The sequence below is a fragment of the Ambystoma mexicanum genome, chromosome 7p (genome assembly GCF_040938575.1).
Source record: "Ambystoma mexicanum isolate Mex_15411 chromosome 7p, UKY_AmexF1_1, whole genome shotgun sequence".
NCBI classification, from domain to species: Eukaryota; Metazoa; Chordata; class Amphibia; order Caudata; family Ambystomatidae; genus Ambystoma; species Ambystoma mexicanum.
Window position 1 is genome coordinate 724,613,942 of NC_090939.1, and position 16,890 is coordinate 724,630,831.

Genomic DNA, 16,890 nt, shown 5'->3' on the forward strand with positions numbered 1-16,890 from the left:
CCCTTATAGAAAACTAACTGGTGTACTAAATGGCAGAGAAGTTTACTTGGATAGAAGATTGTGCTTGAGGGCCCATTTGCACTTCCAGCAACAAGATGGTCAACCTTGTGGCTCTGCTAGTTTGTACAGTGCATGGAGGTTGGGTTGTCTGTTAGCAGTCACAACTGGACCAGTAAGGGCTGGCTGGCAGGATTTTAGTGCCCAAGGGATGGCTTGCAGCTCCTGCACATTTATGTGAAGGTGAAAGTCCCTTGCTGACCTAACGCCCCACGCTAGAAGATCTCCCAAGTGCGCGCCCATCCCGAAAAGAGGCATTTGTCCTGAGCAGTAATGTTGACGTGGGTGCCTGAAATGACATGGAAATGGTCCATCCCTACCGCTTTGCTATTGACTCCCAAGTGACGTTCTTTTGGACGGCAACTGCAGCCTATTTGCCAAACAAGATGTGCATGAAGGTCTTGAATTTTGTAGGCATTAAGCTATCCACTGAGAGAGATGGAAGCTGGCAAGGCTTGTTTCCCTTTTGGGTCACCAAATGTAACAGTTGTGGAGAACTTGTTCCGTCGTGGTAGAACTTCAGAGCACGTCAGACGTCTAGAAGGCGTTTGACAAAGCAGTGAGGACCACATTCAAATCCCATTTGGGATGAGGGGCCTGAACCGGCAGGAAGCGATGTGGAAGACCTGCAAAATGTTGCTTGATGACTGGTTTTACCAGTGAAAAAAAGCAACTGTCTGGACAGATAAGCCGCAACGGCAGATAAATATGTCCTGCAGGAGATATGTCCTGCATGAGAAGACATGGATGCCAGAGGCTGCAAGATCAGACACAAAAGACAACAGTCAGAAGCCTGTCTGGGATCAAGCTCTTTGGCTAGAAACCAATGACAAAAACTGAGCCACTTGCTCCTGCATGGAGCTCTCGTAGAGTGCTTACGTGCCACCTGAATTATACGCAGGTTATCCTCAAAGAGGTTGAACTGTGCCATGGATCTGAACGATTGTGGGGAGGGGTGCCATAACTGGTGATTGCTCTGGTGACGGTTGGGAATCTGCAGCAACCTGATCGGGGAGCACAGAGGTACTGCAGCTCCGAAAAACCAGAACCTGGCTGGCCACCAAGGAGCTATGAAGGAGATTGCAGTTCAATGCACTCCTGAGTGTCCAGAGTGATCGATGAATCAGTGGCAAAGGAGGGAAAGCGTAAACTTTAATGTTTTCCCACTAGACCTTGATGGCGTCTCCTGAGCCCGTCCCTGGAAGCATAAAGTGGAAGTTTCCTGTTCAATGATTTGTTGCAAAGCGGCCCACCACTGAAGAACCCCATTGCTGGAAGATCTTGGTGAGAACATCAGAGTTCATCTCCCACTCGTAACTCGCCACAGATTGGTGGCCGAGGGAGTCTACAGCCATATTGATGTGACCCGGAATGTGGACAGCTTGAAGCCAGACATTGTGTTGGATAGCCCAATTCCAAATTTCGACAGCAAGGTCCACCAGGAGGGGAGAGACTTGGTGCCCCCGTTAGTTGATGTAGAACATTGCTACGGAATTGCCTGTACAAATTTTAACTACACCGTTGGTGAGAGGGTTGAAAAGCCTCGAGCACCAGAAAAAGTGCCAGGAGCTCCAGTTAATTGTATGGAATCGCCCGTCCTGAGGCGTCCACAAATTGTACAATTTGAGATGGAGTGTCGATCCCCACCCCAGAAGGGAGGAGTCTGTAGTAACCGTTGCTTGTGGGCAGGGCTCTTGGAAGGAGGTCCCCACTGAAAGGTTGCTGGCAGATGACCACAATTGAACATCCAACATAATGCAGGATGGAACAGGTATCATTTTGGAATCCGGATCCTTAGCCTGGGACCAACAGTTACGAAGAGCAAGCCGAATGTGCCTCATTTTCAGGCATGCAAGAGGTAGAGCTAACCCGCAAGAGACCATGAGGCCCAAGAGTCTCTGGAACCACCAGGCCGACATGTGGGAGGACTGCTGGAAGAGCCGACACGTGGTCGAGGTCCACAATCCTGTCCTCCGTCAGGAACATTCTGGTACTGAAGGTATCCAACGGAAACCCAGAAAGATCAGGTCTTGAGCAACCGTCGAATTTCTGCGGGCTCACCGACAGCCAAAGATGGAACAGGAGCTGAAGGAGTGACTGAAAATTGGCCATAGCAGCCTGTGGGCAAGTACTGTGCAGGAGCCAATCGTCCAAGTATGGCTATAAATGAACCCCCTGCAGTCTGAGGAATGCTGCGATGACCAACATCTTCGTAAAGACACGCAATGCCGAGCTGAGACCAAACAGAAGCACACAATACTGGAAGTGTTCCGTCCTCACAGAGATCCGCAGATATTTTTGATGCGGGCTCCAGATCAGAATATGCATTTAGGCATCCTGAACGACTACCACGCTGAGGCAATTGCCCTTCCGGAGAGAGGACTATCTGGCATGGCATAATCTTGAATTTCTCTTGGGGTAGAAAGATTGAACTTGGAGATGTCGAGGATAGTGCGCAGGCCAGCCCGGTTGGGGCACTGTAAACAGCGAATAGCCCTCAACTTGCTCCCGCATGGGCACAGGTTCCACTGCTCCGAGTTCTGCTCTGAGTTCGGCAGGTTTATGTACCTCGGCTCTGAGGGAGGGCGATCCAGTCTGCTGGAGAGGAAGGCGAGAGAGTGGGGTTGGGGGTGGTGGAGGTGGGGGCAAGCGGAAGCCTGCTCAGGCGACAGACAAAACCGATCGGTCTTCTGTGATTGTCTGCCACGCCTCCAGATGAGACTAAATTCGTCCTCCCACCGAAGTCTTGTGCGACCGATGAAAATCATCATTTAGATGTTTTATCGGCAGGGAGACCACCCATTGCTGAAGAGGAGGCTGTGGACAGAAAAACCGGCCACCTAGCCTTTGCCGTTCACGGCGAGAGCCACCAGCTGGAGCCACTGCGCAGCATGCACAGCAGTCCTAAAAGCCTCTGAAACCAGAGAAGGACCTTGTTTGAGACCCAGACCTCAGAGTATAAGGTACCTTTGCTGGGGTTTTTGCAAGGACCAACAATGACTTGGCAGTTTGAGTGCTTATCTTGGTCTTTGCGAATTACTCATCCGTGGAGGAGTGGAACAATTCTTTACTCTCGAAGGGTAGATGAAGCACCTTGTCCTGAACTTCCTTCAAAAACTTCATAGCATGCAGCCACACTTGGGAGAGGTGTACTCCGACCATAAGGCCTCGAGTGGAAGGGTCTACATGATGGGCCGCAGACTCAAGTAGATCCTGCGCCAGAACCCACACAGAATTGTGAATGATACCAAGTACCACATTTAATTAGAATTGTGAACATTAGCCAGCGTCGCATCTAGATAGGATTGTAAATAGTAGCAAGTGCAACACTTAGATAGAATTGCGAATGTTGGCAACTACAACATTTGGATAGAAATGTGAACGTTCGCAAATGCCACACTTAAGATAGTATTGTGAACACTGGCCTGTGTTGTACCTGTACAGGATTGTGAATGTCGGCCAGTGCCACATCTACACTACATTAGGAATATTACCAATGCCAGATTTGGCTAGAACTGTGAATGCTGGCTTGCTTCGAATCTAGACGGGATTAGAAGGTGGGCCTGTGCCACATGTGGATGTAATTGTGAATATTGGCACACGTCGTATGTGGACAGGATAGTGCAGATATTCACGCACCACATCTAGGAAGAACGTAGAAATGTATTGCTTCTAGATAGCGATGCCAATAACCAACCCACTAACATCTTCACCCCTCTGCATAAACCTCTCAAACTTTAACCAACCACAACCCTGATGAACAAACCGCACAAATTTCACTGCAACAACAAAACAAACCACTCATATCGTCACAACGGCTACTGACCGGAAAGCACCCTCAAGCTCAGCCAACAGTGTTAACCAAACTGAAGCTGCCAACAGTACATCACTACTTCCTTGCACTTTTCCCACTCGTCCCCACTAACTCACCCCCAATGCCCCCTTTCCTTTTCAGATCTGCCAGAGCACCAGGGGAGCACTCCGGTGGCGAGTGTGCGGTACAAATAAATACAGCCACCCGATAAGCCGCCCTTAAAGTCTTCGAGCCTATCAGGAGAACTACATTCCTGAAACTAGTCAAGCTCCTTCCACAGTTTGACATTAGTAGCCGCAAGGATCAGCCTGACAAAGCTGAAGAGCTGAATTGGAAAGAACCTTTCCCAATGGCATCAAGAAGGTTGTCCTCTGGAAAGGATTGGAGACGCTGCAGTGGAGGGTGTAGAGGCCGGCTTCGACTGGAGCATAGCTGCTGGCACCACCTATGCAGGGAGTGGACATACACACAAGGTTATGTCCTCAGATGCGTGTAGCGAGCATCAATTTTCTTGTTTAGGTGTTGCCCAGATCGAGGTTTTTCACAGACCTTGCAGGCTTCGGCCAAGACATCTTTAACAGGCCAGTGCGCTCCCGCGTCTACAGTGTGAAGGCTCCAGAAAGTACCCCTTCTTGTGGAGCAGGAGGCTCAGGTATTGTGATGTCTAGCAACGCCATCATATACACAACCCGGTCATGAAAGGCTCTAATAAAGCGGGGCGTGTAATCGCTGTCCTGGTCCACTTGATCCTCATCCAGCGAGGTGGGAGCAAAAACCTGATCCGCTGCACGTGGCGCCTCAGGCCCAGAGGGCAGGGTTGACTGCACAAAAGGATTCTTATCCACTGGACAAAGTGGAATTCGAGGAGGTATCACAGGATGTGGTGGAGGGGGTGGCACTACTGGTTACTGCAGAGGTAGTGCCGGCTCAGGATAGATTTCCTTAAATAAATCCTTAAAGTACGCCTTCATAGGATCAGAATGCATCAGCTTCTGAAAGTTGCCAAACGCCGCATCTTCAGACGGTCTAAGCACTGGACTGGGCAGAGGTCGCTCGGAAGGGGCATACCCTCAGGGTCGCTAAGAGGATGGTTGCCAAGATGGTCCTCCACCAACTGGATCTATGTAAACCAAAGGAGCGGACATCTGAGGGAGCAAGACTGCAGCAGCAGCGTCAGAGCACGCCAATCCATTGGAGGGTCAGAACAGGTTCTTGTTATTCACAAAAGGTGGAACAGGCTACTCTGCCCCAAAGACAGGCCCTTCAGTACCAGCAGTTGTGAACGTTTGAGAGAGGTAGACAAAATGGCTGCCGTTGAACAGCAGGGAGTGGTCTGCCATTTTGTTAACACGCGAGGTGAATTTTGTCACAGGTGCCAGTGAGGCCGTGGTCACCACAGAGGACTGATGTTCCATTTAAGCTTCTTGACAAGAAACTTCTGCAGTGTTTCTGCGACCCCTTAATTAGCCCCCAATGAGGGAACCTCGGCGGACCCGGTACTAGAAGACTTAAGGTGTTTAACCAGCTCCTTTGCCCCCACAGCAGGATCGGTTAGACCACAGGTCTGAGTTGAAAGGCAGAGTCACCCACCGAAGCCAGAGCCCACAAAGGCGGACCTCCAATCTTGCTGGTCTTCGATATAGACTCAAGATGGGGAACCTCAGGGGTAACCCCAGTACGTTTGGTCACCTGCTTGCCTCGGGAGGATAGCTCAGGGGCAATGTGGTCGCCTTGGAAGCAAGACGACAGCCACACTGGTTCGATTCCCGGGTCCGCGCTTCGAAACCTCTGGGTTTTAAGCGCATTATAAATAACTAATTGTATCATGTGGAAACCTTGGGGACGGCCCTGGTGAAAACGGCTCCAGAAGTAGTGTGCCTAACTTTAGCCCCCAAAGGGCTCATCTCTGATGAAGATTCGGTCCTGGCAGCCCCTTTGCAGGGGACCTCGGAGAGACCTCCAGAGTGCTCATTAGATCCCTTTCGGGACACCTCAAGGATATCCCTGGTAACTGAGCTACTTGAGCCCCTCCCAGACCCTAAAGACCCTGGGAAAGAGGCCCCTGGCCGGGGTGGCCTAAAAAGGAACGAACTTGGCAGTCGCTTCTTTTTCTTCTTCAATGAACTGCTGTAAATGTGGTGGAGGAATCCACTGGAACACCGTTGGAGTGCCTCAACAGAGAAGGAGTCACAGTAGAAGCACAAGTCCCACCGTTGTGCCGGTCCTAAGCACTCCAGGCAAAAAGCGGGGAATCGCCCTTGCGATACTACGTTTGCACGATGAACAGGAAACGAATCACAGACATTCCAGCATAGACCGAAGAAATATGGCTGTGGAACCGAAGCAGGAAATTAAGGACAGGAGAACAAAAAGAAACTCCTTGAGATGCTGGTGCATCTGACCCCAACAAGTGCAGAGAAAAAGTACTGAAGGGCGATGCGTGGGGCGGAGCTCAGGAAGGCCGGGCTACTGTCACATGCTGTGGCCCCACGTAAAAATTTGAAAAAAGGACATAAGTTATTTGTTACTTTTTGTTGATGCTTTAAAAGTGCTCTGCTCCCGTCGGATGGAATGCCCCACAAATTTTGGGGTTCCAGCATGAAGGGGACCCGAGATAAGTAGGTAAAGCCTGATTGCGGCTAGTGTCCCCTGCATTGCCGTGCATAGGTGGCCATCGTATGAAACAGCTTTCCTGCGTCCAGTCCTGTGCCTAGGTGTGCCCTACATAGAGTTCTTCTGCATTAAACCTGAAGACCTCGCACCAGCATTTTTCGCAGACTAGAGAAGTGTTCGAACCTGCAACCCCTGGCAATCAAGGCTTGAAGTAGACTGCGGGGAAAAGCGACCTCGGTCCCTCTTCAGAAAACCTGCCAAGTACTAAGAATAATTGGACTATGGGGGTGAGTTGTAATGACACTTCCCTGAACCGCCATCTCCCCTTTTAAAGGTTTGACTTTGCCATTGCTTGCGGAAGCACACAGAAAGTGGGGAACACTTACTAATTGGAATAACTGGTCCTCTACCACTTGGAGCTCGTCATTGGATCCCAGAAGCCTACACTAATTTCTTCCCGTCTCACAAAACTGATGGTGGACCTTTGGGCACAAGGCCCTATACATCTTAGGGATGGGCTTCTAAAGTTAGTGTGGCATCTCAGTGGACCTGTATTGCTGCATACTAATATGTACCTTCCTTTTCAGGGTTTATGTATTTTGTCCTACTCCAATGATTGTATATATGCATCTTTAAGTTTGAGATGTGTGATACTACATGCTAGACGTCATTTTTCATAGTGTTATATATGGCCATAAATAGGTTATTGATTGTCCAAGTGTGTTCCCCGTCTTTCACTGTGTACTCTAACCGAGGACTGCTTACAAGCTCACCGCCTCGTGAGACTTCGCCTAGACCACTCATCCACCTACCTTTAACTGGTTTGGCTACAGCTCCCAGAGTTGTCCTCATCACTACAGTAGGTTGGCCTTCTATACATCTGTCCACCAGGCAAGAGTACCCACACCCCCAACACAGGAGTTTTGATAAGTTTCACCTCACAATGGGAAAGGGGGTGGAGCGGGGTTGCTAGCCTGTTTTTGTGGAAGTCCTAAAAATTAGCTGCATGCCTGTGTCAAACAGTCTACACGGTGGAGACCGTTGGGAACCGTTTCCCCTTTTAGGAAACTACTTTCACATTCTATGGACCCCCAAACCTTGGCATGTTTTTGACCCCGACCTGACTTTTTTTTATAGAAGTGAAGCCTTCCCTGGCCTTTCTGATCGTCATGGGGAAACTGATCATTCCTTCAGACTATCAGTACAGGGAAACTGTTTTCGTGGTGTCTTAGCTTTTTTGGTAATGTTTCTTACAGTGCACACAACATCTTACAATGCAGTGGAATACTTTTGTAACACCCTAGTCTATTACATTGGGGATTTTGGTAATTTATTTATGTGCCGAAAGACAAGCTGGTGGCAGCAGATGACATGCATTGCTTAACGCAATAACATTTGATGATTGCATCTGCTTAGATTCACATTCTGTGCATATAGTCGACATCTAGTGGTAATCACAAGTATTGCATTTTTCTTTTGAGGTCCGAAAAGCGACATCGACATGGGCATGCTTTTAACACTATTCCCAGCATGATGTGTAGGGTGCCCAAAATCCCTCACGCGTCAACGTCCCTCTGATTGTGTTTTTTCTGCCGTAAGGGAGCCTTACGACTATTGTGAACACAGAGAGAAAGGTGTAAGATGTCCATGTTCCTTCTACTCCAAGAGGGGATGAAGGGTGGGCGCATGTGAATCTAAGCATTTACAATCATCAGAAATGCTATTACGGTAAGTAAAGCAGGTCTTCTGATGCTGGTTAATCTGCTTAGAATCACATGCTGTGCATAGAATAGCGAGCAGTACCCAGAGATGGTGGTGGGATGTGTGGAGGAACAGTAGAAAAGAGATGTCTTTGCACTGCCTGTCCCACCTGAGAGTCAGACCTAGAGTATCTAGGCCGTAATGTTGTGTAAATGTTTGTACAGAACTCCAGGTTGCTGCTTTACAAATTGACTCCAGAGGAACACTTCCAATTATTGCTATTGAAGCCCCAGTAGAGTGTGCACTAGGCTTGAAGGTCAGATCTCTCTTGGCAAGAGTGTAGCACATCGTCATGCAGTTTACGATCCACTTTGAGATGGACGATTTAGAGACAGGGTCCCCTTCTCACCAGCCGCCACTAAAATGAAAAACTGGTTTGTCTTTCTTAGTGGTTTAGTCTTTTCCAGATAATAGATCACTGCTCTTCTCAAATCAAGCGTGTGGAGGCTTTCTGCCAAGCTAGTCGGGTTCTGGGAAATGGTGGGTAGTTCTATTGATTGGTTCACATGGAACTTTGCAATAAATGTAGGCACAAACTGAGTGCGCAGGACCACCTTATCCTTGTAAATCACGACAAATGTGTCTTGAACTGAAAGGGCCTGCAGTTCACCAACTCGAGTCGACTGCCACCAGGAAGGCAGTCTTGTGAGTGCTTTAAGGCTAGCCTTCTGCATTGGTTCAAAGGGAGGCCCCAATAGGCTAGTCAGTACAACCTTCAGGTCCCATCCAGGAGATAGGTAGGAACTAGGGGGATGAAGCTTTTTAACCTCTTCCATAAAAGCCTTGCTCACTGGAATTTCCACAACAAAAACTTTCTGGGACGTGGTGTAAGCTGAAAGCGCAGCTAAGTGGACCATTAGGGAATTTAAAACCAGACCTGAATCTAGTAGACGAGTCAGGAACAAGACTATGTGTTGGTGAGCAGTCAATGGGATTGATGCTTTTGGAATCGCACCAGATGACGAAGTGTTTCCATTTGTTGGAGTGGCAATGTCTGGTGTTAGGCTTTCCTGCTTCTCCAAGTATGTTCATGGATCTTTGAGGAAGTTGGAGGTGTCCAAACTATGACCCGAGAAGCCAGGCTGCTAAATTGAGTTTGCGGGCATGGATGACTGTTTTCCCCTGGTCCTGTGACAGCATGTTGTACGGGCATGGCAGCTTCCTCGCAGGTGCGACTGACATTGCCATCAGATGAGAACCAGGGTTGGCGGGCCCACCATAATCATCGTGACTGGTTCCCGGTGCATTTTGTGCACTATTTTGTTGGGGGGGGGGGGGTGAAAACTAATTTCCCCCGACCTTGTTATCCAGCGACCGTTCCCATGTACTGGTTCTATGCGTACCTGGAGGCGTAATCTGGGCATTGTGCGTTCTCCAGAGTTGCGAACAAGACTATCTCTGGGAAGCCCCAGTCTGCGAAGACGTTGAGAACAAGGTCTTCGTGCACTTGTACTCTACAGGTAGTGGGAAGTCTCTGCTGAGCATGTCCACCAGAAGATGGAGTTCCCCTGGAACGTGTTATGAGAGGAACATCTTGTGTTTGAGAACCCATTCCCATTTGTTCCTGAGACAGTTTGGATGGCCCTGGAGAGTGTACCCCTTGCTTGTTCAGGTAATACATGGCCGTGGTGCTGTCTGAGGACTAGGACTGTCGTTCCCTGTATGAGTGTTTGAAAAGCCTTCAGGGCCTTGAACACTGCTAGTAATTCCAACAGGTTTATGTGGTTGGATGCTACTGCTTGGGACCAAATGATGTGTGCCGCCTGATGGAGGTGAGCTCACCCCCCCGTCCCCCCACCCAGTCAGAGATGCGTCCGTGGTGAGCGTGGCTTCTACTGCAGGGCTGGTGAAGGTTTTCCCTGCAAGAGGTTTTGCCATTGACGACCACTGCAGAGAGAACAAGGGCTGCCGACAACCACGAGATCGTCCCATTGTCCACTGGCCTGACACCATCGGCTCGGGAGCCAATCTTGCATGGAGCACATGTGCAAACGTGCATGTGGGACTGGATAAATGTAGAAAGCCATCATCCCCAACAGTCGCATGGCTTAGCGTGGTCACCGTGCAATTAGCTACATAATCTGATCGGGCACAGGGTGTTTTTAACCCTCTCGTAGGGGAAGTCGAGCCAGTCTTTGTCCGAATTAGAGTCACCAGAAACTGTTTGACTGGTCCAGTCTAGACCCCAGCCTTTCTCTCGTTATCAAGAATAATCCCAAACTGAAGGAGATCTACCGTCTTCTGGGTATTTGATAAGAATGTTCCATCCGAATCACCCATTAGCCAGTTGTCGAGGTAAGGATAGACTGGAATGGACTGCCTGCACAGGTGAGCCGCTACTACCACCAGTACCTTCGTAAACACCCTTGGGACTGAGGCAATGCCGAAGGGAATAACCTTGAACTGATGGTGCTTGTCCTCTATCATGAACCTTCACTGGCAACATTGAAATATGAGAGTATGCATGTTTCATATCCAATGTGGCCATGTAATCCCTTGCGTTAACAGTGGGATTAATTCCAGCAATGCTGTCATTCTGAACTTTTGTGGCTAGACAGATTTGTTCGCTGGGCGCAAGTCTAACAGCACACATGGTGAGATCTTGTCTACAAGGAAGTACACAGAATAAAATGCCCTTTTTTACCTGATGAATGGGACGACTTCTGTGGCGCCCTTTTCTTGAAGGATCTGCACCTATTCCAGCAAAATCTGGAGGTGTGCTGGTGATAGGAATCTGGATGTTGGTGCATGGTATTGATGTAGCCAGTGGAACTCTATACAATAACTGGGCTATGGTTTTGAGCATCCACTGGTCTGAAGTGACCAGTCTTGGGAGGATAGCTCAGAGGCAACGCGTTCATCTTGGAAGCAAGACGGCGCAGAGCAACAAATGTTTGATCCCTGGGTCCACGCTTGGAAACCTCGGGATCTTAAGTGCGTTATAAATAACCCATTACAATAAACCACCCCCCTCCCATGCGTGAAGAAAATAGGTTAAATGACCCCTAAGCGGGCAGGCATGGGAGGGGATCCGGACTGGCAAGTCATTTCTAAGCTGAGGCCAGGGAACCTTAAAGGGATGGTCTAGTAAAAAATGTTATTTAAAAAATAGATGGGCAACATAAAAAAAAAATACTAGCATTCTCTGTTTTAAAACTTCCTATGTAACATTTTGAGCTATTCAAGCTCAAAATTCGCAAAAGCAAGCACATGGGCGCATCCATTTTGTGAAATGGAGGCCCCCTTGTGCTGGCTTTTGCGGCACTAATGAAGGAAAAGCCAGCCAGCTGTAGTAAACAAAAGCTACCGCTGGGTATTTTTTAAAAAAAATAAGCACTAGCTGCGGGCTGGCGGAGCCTGGAAAACTTAGAAATAAAACCGCAGCTTTAAAAACGTATTTATGTTTGCGGTCGCTTTTGAAGCGACCGCAAACAAATACAAAGTTATTGTGTTGGAAAACGCTGTGGTTTTTCTTTCCAAGTTTCTCAGGCTCCTCCGGCTCGGAGGAGCCTGAAAACTTGGAAAGAAAAACCGCAGCGTCTTCCAACACAACAGCGTGTGTTTCTGCCTGCTGTGGCCATCACTTTGGGTCTCCGGTGCTCCCAGGGGAGCACCGGAGACCCAAAGTGAAAGCCACAGCAGGCAGAAACACAACGCGGTTATGTTTACATGCCGCGTAGTGTTTCTACCTACAGCGGATTTCCCATTTGGGGCTCTCGGGCTCCCCATGGGGAGCCCGAGAGCCCCAAATGGGAAAGCAGATTCAGGCAGAAACAATGCCTTTGTGTTGGAAAACGCTGCGGTTTTTCTTTCCGAGTTTCTCAGGCTCCTCCGAGCCGGAGGAGCCTGAGAAACTTGGAAAGAAAAACCGCAGCGTTTTCCAACACAATAATGTATTTATGTTTGCAGTCGCTTCAAAAGCGACCGCAAACAAATACGTTTTTAAAGCTGCGGTTTTATTTCTAAGTTTTCCGGGCACCTCCAGCCCGGAAAACTTAGAAAAAAAACACAGCTAGTGCTTATTTAAAAAAAAATAAAAAAAATAGCACTTAACGAGATTCAGCTGCAGCTTTCCTGCTCTGGTCTCCGGTCCCCGTCCTCCGCCTACAGCACTAATGAAGGGAAAGCCACCCAGCGGTAGCTTTTGTTTACTACAGCTGGCTGGCTTTTCCTTCATTAGTGTCGCAAAAGCCAGCACAGGAAGGCCTCCATTTCACAAAATGGATGCGCCCATGTGCTTGCTTTTGCGAATCTTTAACTTGAAATAGCTCAAAATTTTACATAGGAAGTTTTAAAACAGAATGCTAGTATTTTTTTTATGTTGCCTAAAAATTTTCACTAGACCATCCCTTTAAGGGGCTGAGTTCCTACCCCTGCCTCTTTACTCACACCCTCTGCTGGTTTTGACTGGTGCCAGCAGGGCCCTGTCCGGAAGACCATGGTGTACCACTTGTTCCATACTGATTATGTGGGGAACGGGAAAAAGATTGCCTCCGAAAGGAGCGCCAAGAGTACCGCCCCGCTGTTGGTAAGGGCGAGCAGTGATTTGATTAAGGTACAATTAGTCTCTTGCTCTTTTCGCTGTTTCTAAGGCATCAGCCACAGCTTTCCCAAACAAATGTGTGTCTTCCACTGGTTTGTTTATAAGTAAGGCCTGGGTTTCCGGCTTGAAACCAAGGTTTTTGAGCAATGCGTGTCTTAAGACGAGTACCCCGAGCCAGGGTCCGGCCTGCAGTCTCAGCTGCAGCCAACCTGTTTTTAAGGATGTTATGAGTCACCTGCTTCCCTTCCAAGACAACCGCCAGCAGGCGTGAACGTACCAGTTCTGGGACTTCTGGATACCCTCCTGAAGTAACTTACACTGTACATCACTTGCAAGAAGAGTTATTAGCAATCCTCGTGGAATATACTGCAGAAGTGGTGATACGTTTTGAAGTAAGCAATGGCACGCTGGCCCTCACTCCTGGTAGTAACTACTGGGGAGTCTGGAGTGGCATGCCCGCAGATGTACAACAGGTCAGAAGGGGAGGGGCAGAACAGTTTTTTGACCTGGGGTTTGACGGCCCTTGTAAGTGAAGTGTACAGCAAAGAAGGTGTGATGCGCTTCTTGATGAATTCAGCAGGGGGATTGCTTGACTTGCGGTGTTTTTCCTTCAGGATGTCCTCCACAAAATCAGCATCTTGTACAACTTCCTGTGTGGCAATCTGGAAATGTTCTGCAGCATTTTCAGGATTGCATTAAAATTCATTTGATCATCAATAGGTGAAGCTGGTCTTTGCAGAAGGAGGATCAAGATAAATGGCGTATGGGTCAGGTGTTGGAGTGGGGGAAAAGCCAAGGTGCTTCCTCTACAGGTGGATCTCGGCCCCAATCTGGGCATGGGCCGGATGTGTCCTGCCCAAAAGGATGGTTTTGTTGGGCATAGGGATCCTCAGATCTCTCAGATTCCAAGAATACAAAAATCTATTCTTGTGGAGTCTGGCTGGAGCGTTTTTGAACTTTTGGAAAACTAGGGCAGGAATCCTCCTCCATAGGTCTCTTAGGGGTGAAATATGTGTCAAAAGTCTACAAACTGACAGTTTGTCCATACAGCTGTTAAACCTTACTCTCCAGAATGAGGGCCTTGTCAGACAAAGTCTTGGAGTGACTGGGACCCATCTGAATACTCAGACGAGAGGATGTACTTTTAGGCTTATTTGCCGCTGAGATATTGTTAGCGAGACTCTCCGTAGCTCCGGATTTGGGAGATATTGACGCACATGCAGGCACAGTTGAGGTTTCTGCTCCGCCAAACGCAGGGCAGACGCGCTTAGACGGCGCATCCGCGATAGCAGAGACGCCCTTATGGGCTGAATGCCCGGACATATGCCGAGATGGACATGTTGAGGGCGGCCGATTGTGAGGGTGGATAGGCGCTGCCAAAACTCGACGGGCCTGTTGCTTCCTCGCTGTATTAGTCGAGGGACCTCGTGGGGGTTGTGGGTTTATCCTGTGGTGCAGGTGTGCGCGTGTCGTCAGGATGTAGTCTCCCCATAGCAGTGGGGCCAGGAACCGGGGAACCAGACGATAATGCGGATAAGTCTATGACCTCCACATCAGAGCCATAGCTGCCGCTTGAGGCGCCTGTGCCGACAGGGGAACCACACTCGCATGGAATAGGCCGCCCACCGTTTCGTCCGCTGACCCTTTAGCGTCTCCGGATTGAAAAGTTGGCAGGGCTTGCAGGATCGCTAGTCATGATCACAAGGCAGACACTCGTTACACTTTTGGTGAGTGTCTTTCCGCTACAAGACGGAGCTAATTTAAAAAAGGAGTCTGCTCCATAAAAGAAATAAAGGGTGGCAGCCAGACAAGGCAAAAGAGGGGAAGGGAAAGGCATTCTTAGAGAATACAACCCTGGGGCCCACTCTCCCTCTACTGTATAGGTCTGGCAGAGGCCATGCGGTTAACAGCGCTGACCGAAGCACCAGTCGCCAAGTCACTGAATTCTCTGGCGTAGGGGTCCACAAAAGCAGTCTAGGCGGTCGAAGACTAAGACCATCGGTCGTGGGACAAAAGCTATACTTTGCAAATGTATCTGAGCTCCGCATATGGCAACCAGGGCGGAAAAAACAAACTGAGGGACCTTGACACGCGATGGAATTTAGATACACTACATGTCACGTTAGCGATAGTGTTAAAAGCATGCCCATGTCGTCGTCCCCTTTCGATCCTCGAAAGAAAGATGCAACGCTCCGCGATTACTACTAGATGTCAGACTATATGCACAGCAGACATTCTAAGCAGATTAACAAGTATCAGTTTTTTTTACACTTTTTACAGTATTTTTAGTGTGCACATTCACGTCTGGCTACTAAACGTGGGTAGTGCCCATAAAAGGCCATGCCACAAGGTTGATCACTTGTTCCCAGGTCAGGACATCCTCAATAGTCATCCATTTGCCCAGAAAGGCTGCTGCTTTCCCAGCATGCATTTGTGTGGACCGAGGAAGTGGGTTGCGGCCGTCTGGTCCCAATTCAAAAACTGGTGCCTTAAAGTCTAGTGTGCATGCATGAGTGAAATCCACCATGGCCCCTGAACGAACAACTGCTGCCTGAGTTAAGTTGTGAAGATCTTTGCTATTGAGGGACGGGTTTGATCACTCACCTGAATTTAGGATGAGTCCTGCAGCCATTCCAGGAGATCAGCCAACAGAGCTGTATCATAAGCAGTGGTGCAGCTGACTGAAGACCGGTGGACGACTTCTGAAGAGGCATGGTGACCTTTACTGCAACTGTCCAGGTGAAGCCCTGCTGTACTACTACCTGATCGGAGAGGGCCTTAGGTCGGTGATCCAACCCTTGGACTGGTGGCACCAACCACTCTCGATAACTTCACGTGTTGCTGCAGCTTCTTTGGAATTGTCCCTGGACCACCGAGTGGACTGACCAGCTCTCATCACCATGCCACGTTTCTACCTGGAATTGTAGGATCGCCAGCTCGCCCCAGGAGTAATTTCTTCCAGGTTTCAGCTTCAAAGCAACAAGGGATCCTTTTCTGGAAGCCAGTCTTCATTCACGACTGGAGACGCGCGTTGTCACCCATGTGCAGTGAGTGTGGCTGGAACCAGTTTCCTTCTATCTGGTATAGTGCCCTGAAGAGCACTGCATCGGTGGCTGCCGCATTTGTTCTTCAGAAAGGGTTAAAACCTGCTCCTGTACCTGACCTGAATCTTCCTTGCACCTGCAGGTCATGGCCATCTTCTACTGGATCAAACACTATGAGAATTTACCTCCAGAGACCTGCCAAATCACTTGGGAATGGGAAAATGTGACTAAGGGCGGTGAGTAATTGGAAGACTTAATCTCTCCCATAGTAAACTTTGAGGATAACAGATTTATTCCATTCACTCACTTTTTAAATGTTTAGTTTAAAAGCGGTTCTAAGCAGCAGAAAAAGTATCTTACTATCTGTAAAATTCCTTAGAAGTTTTCTGGAACACTTTTCACCATCACAAAATAGTACCCATGCGTCTCCTCTCCTAAAGGAACTTTGTGACTTTTGGGCAAAAGGACACATTCAACTTGGGCCTTGGACAAAGTTAGGGTATTACACTTCTCAACAAAATGTTCCTTATTGCATAATTCCTTTACTTCCAGGTGTTCAAGTGAATTGTATGCATTTCTACAAACCAAAGGGGGCTGTATATACGTCTTATAACAGTGTTGGGGCTAGGATAGTATAACCTTCTGGATTGATTTTTCGAGTGCATTTTTGGGCCTATAATAGAGTAGGGAGTAGTTTCTTACCTGTAACTCCATTTCTCCAGCGTTGGTATCTTTCATGGATTCACATGCCATGAATCCATGAAAGTTCCAATGCTGGAGAATTTGCGTACTTGCGTGTCTAAGCAGAATCATTGTGGCCTCCTGATTCCCCCCCCTCCTTTCCCGAGACGAAGCCTCGCCCACTCTGCATGCTTACCTGAATTGTGTTTCGCTGACCCCGGAGTTGCCCTATTCACTATAGGGAGGCATCCTGAAATCAGTCCAAGCCAGATTTGATAAATCTCGTAATTTACCTTTATCACAGAGGCTGCTCTTTGGCACTTTCAAGTATATAGGGGAGCAGGTATTTTAACCTGCCTCAACGATAGGTGTGAACC

General features: G+C 48.6%; 1 protein-coding gene across 1 annotated transcript in view; it reads right to left on the reverse strand.

The window, feature by feature from the left end:
• RBBP7 (RB binding protein 7, chromatin remodeling factor) overlaps window positions 1-16,890 on the reverse strand; it is a 562,467-nt gene that overhangs the window by 451,953 nt on the left and 93,624 nt on the right. The window lies entirely within an intron of this gene.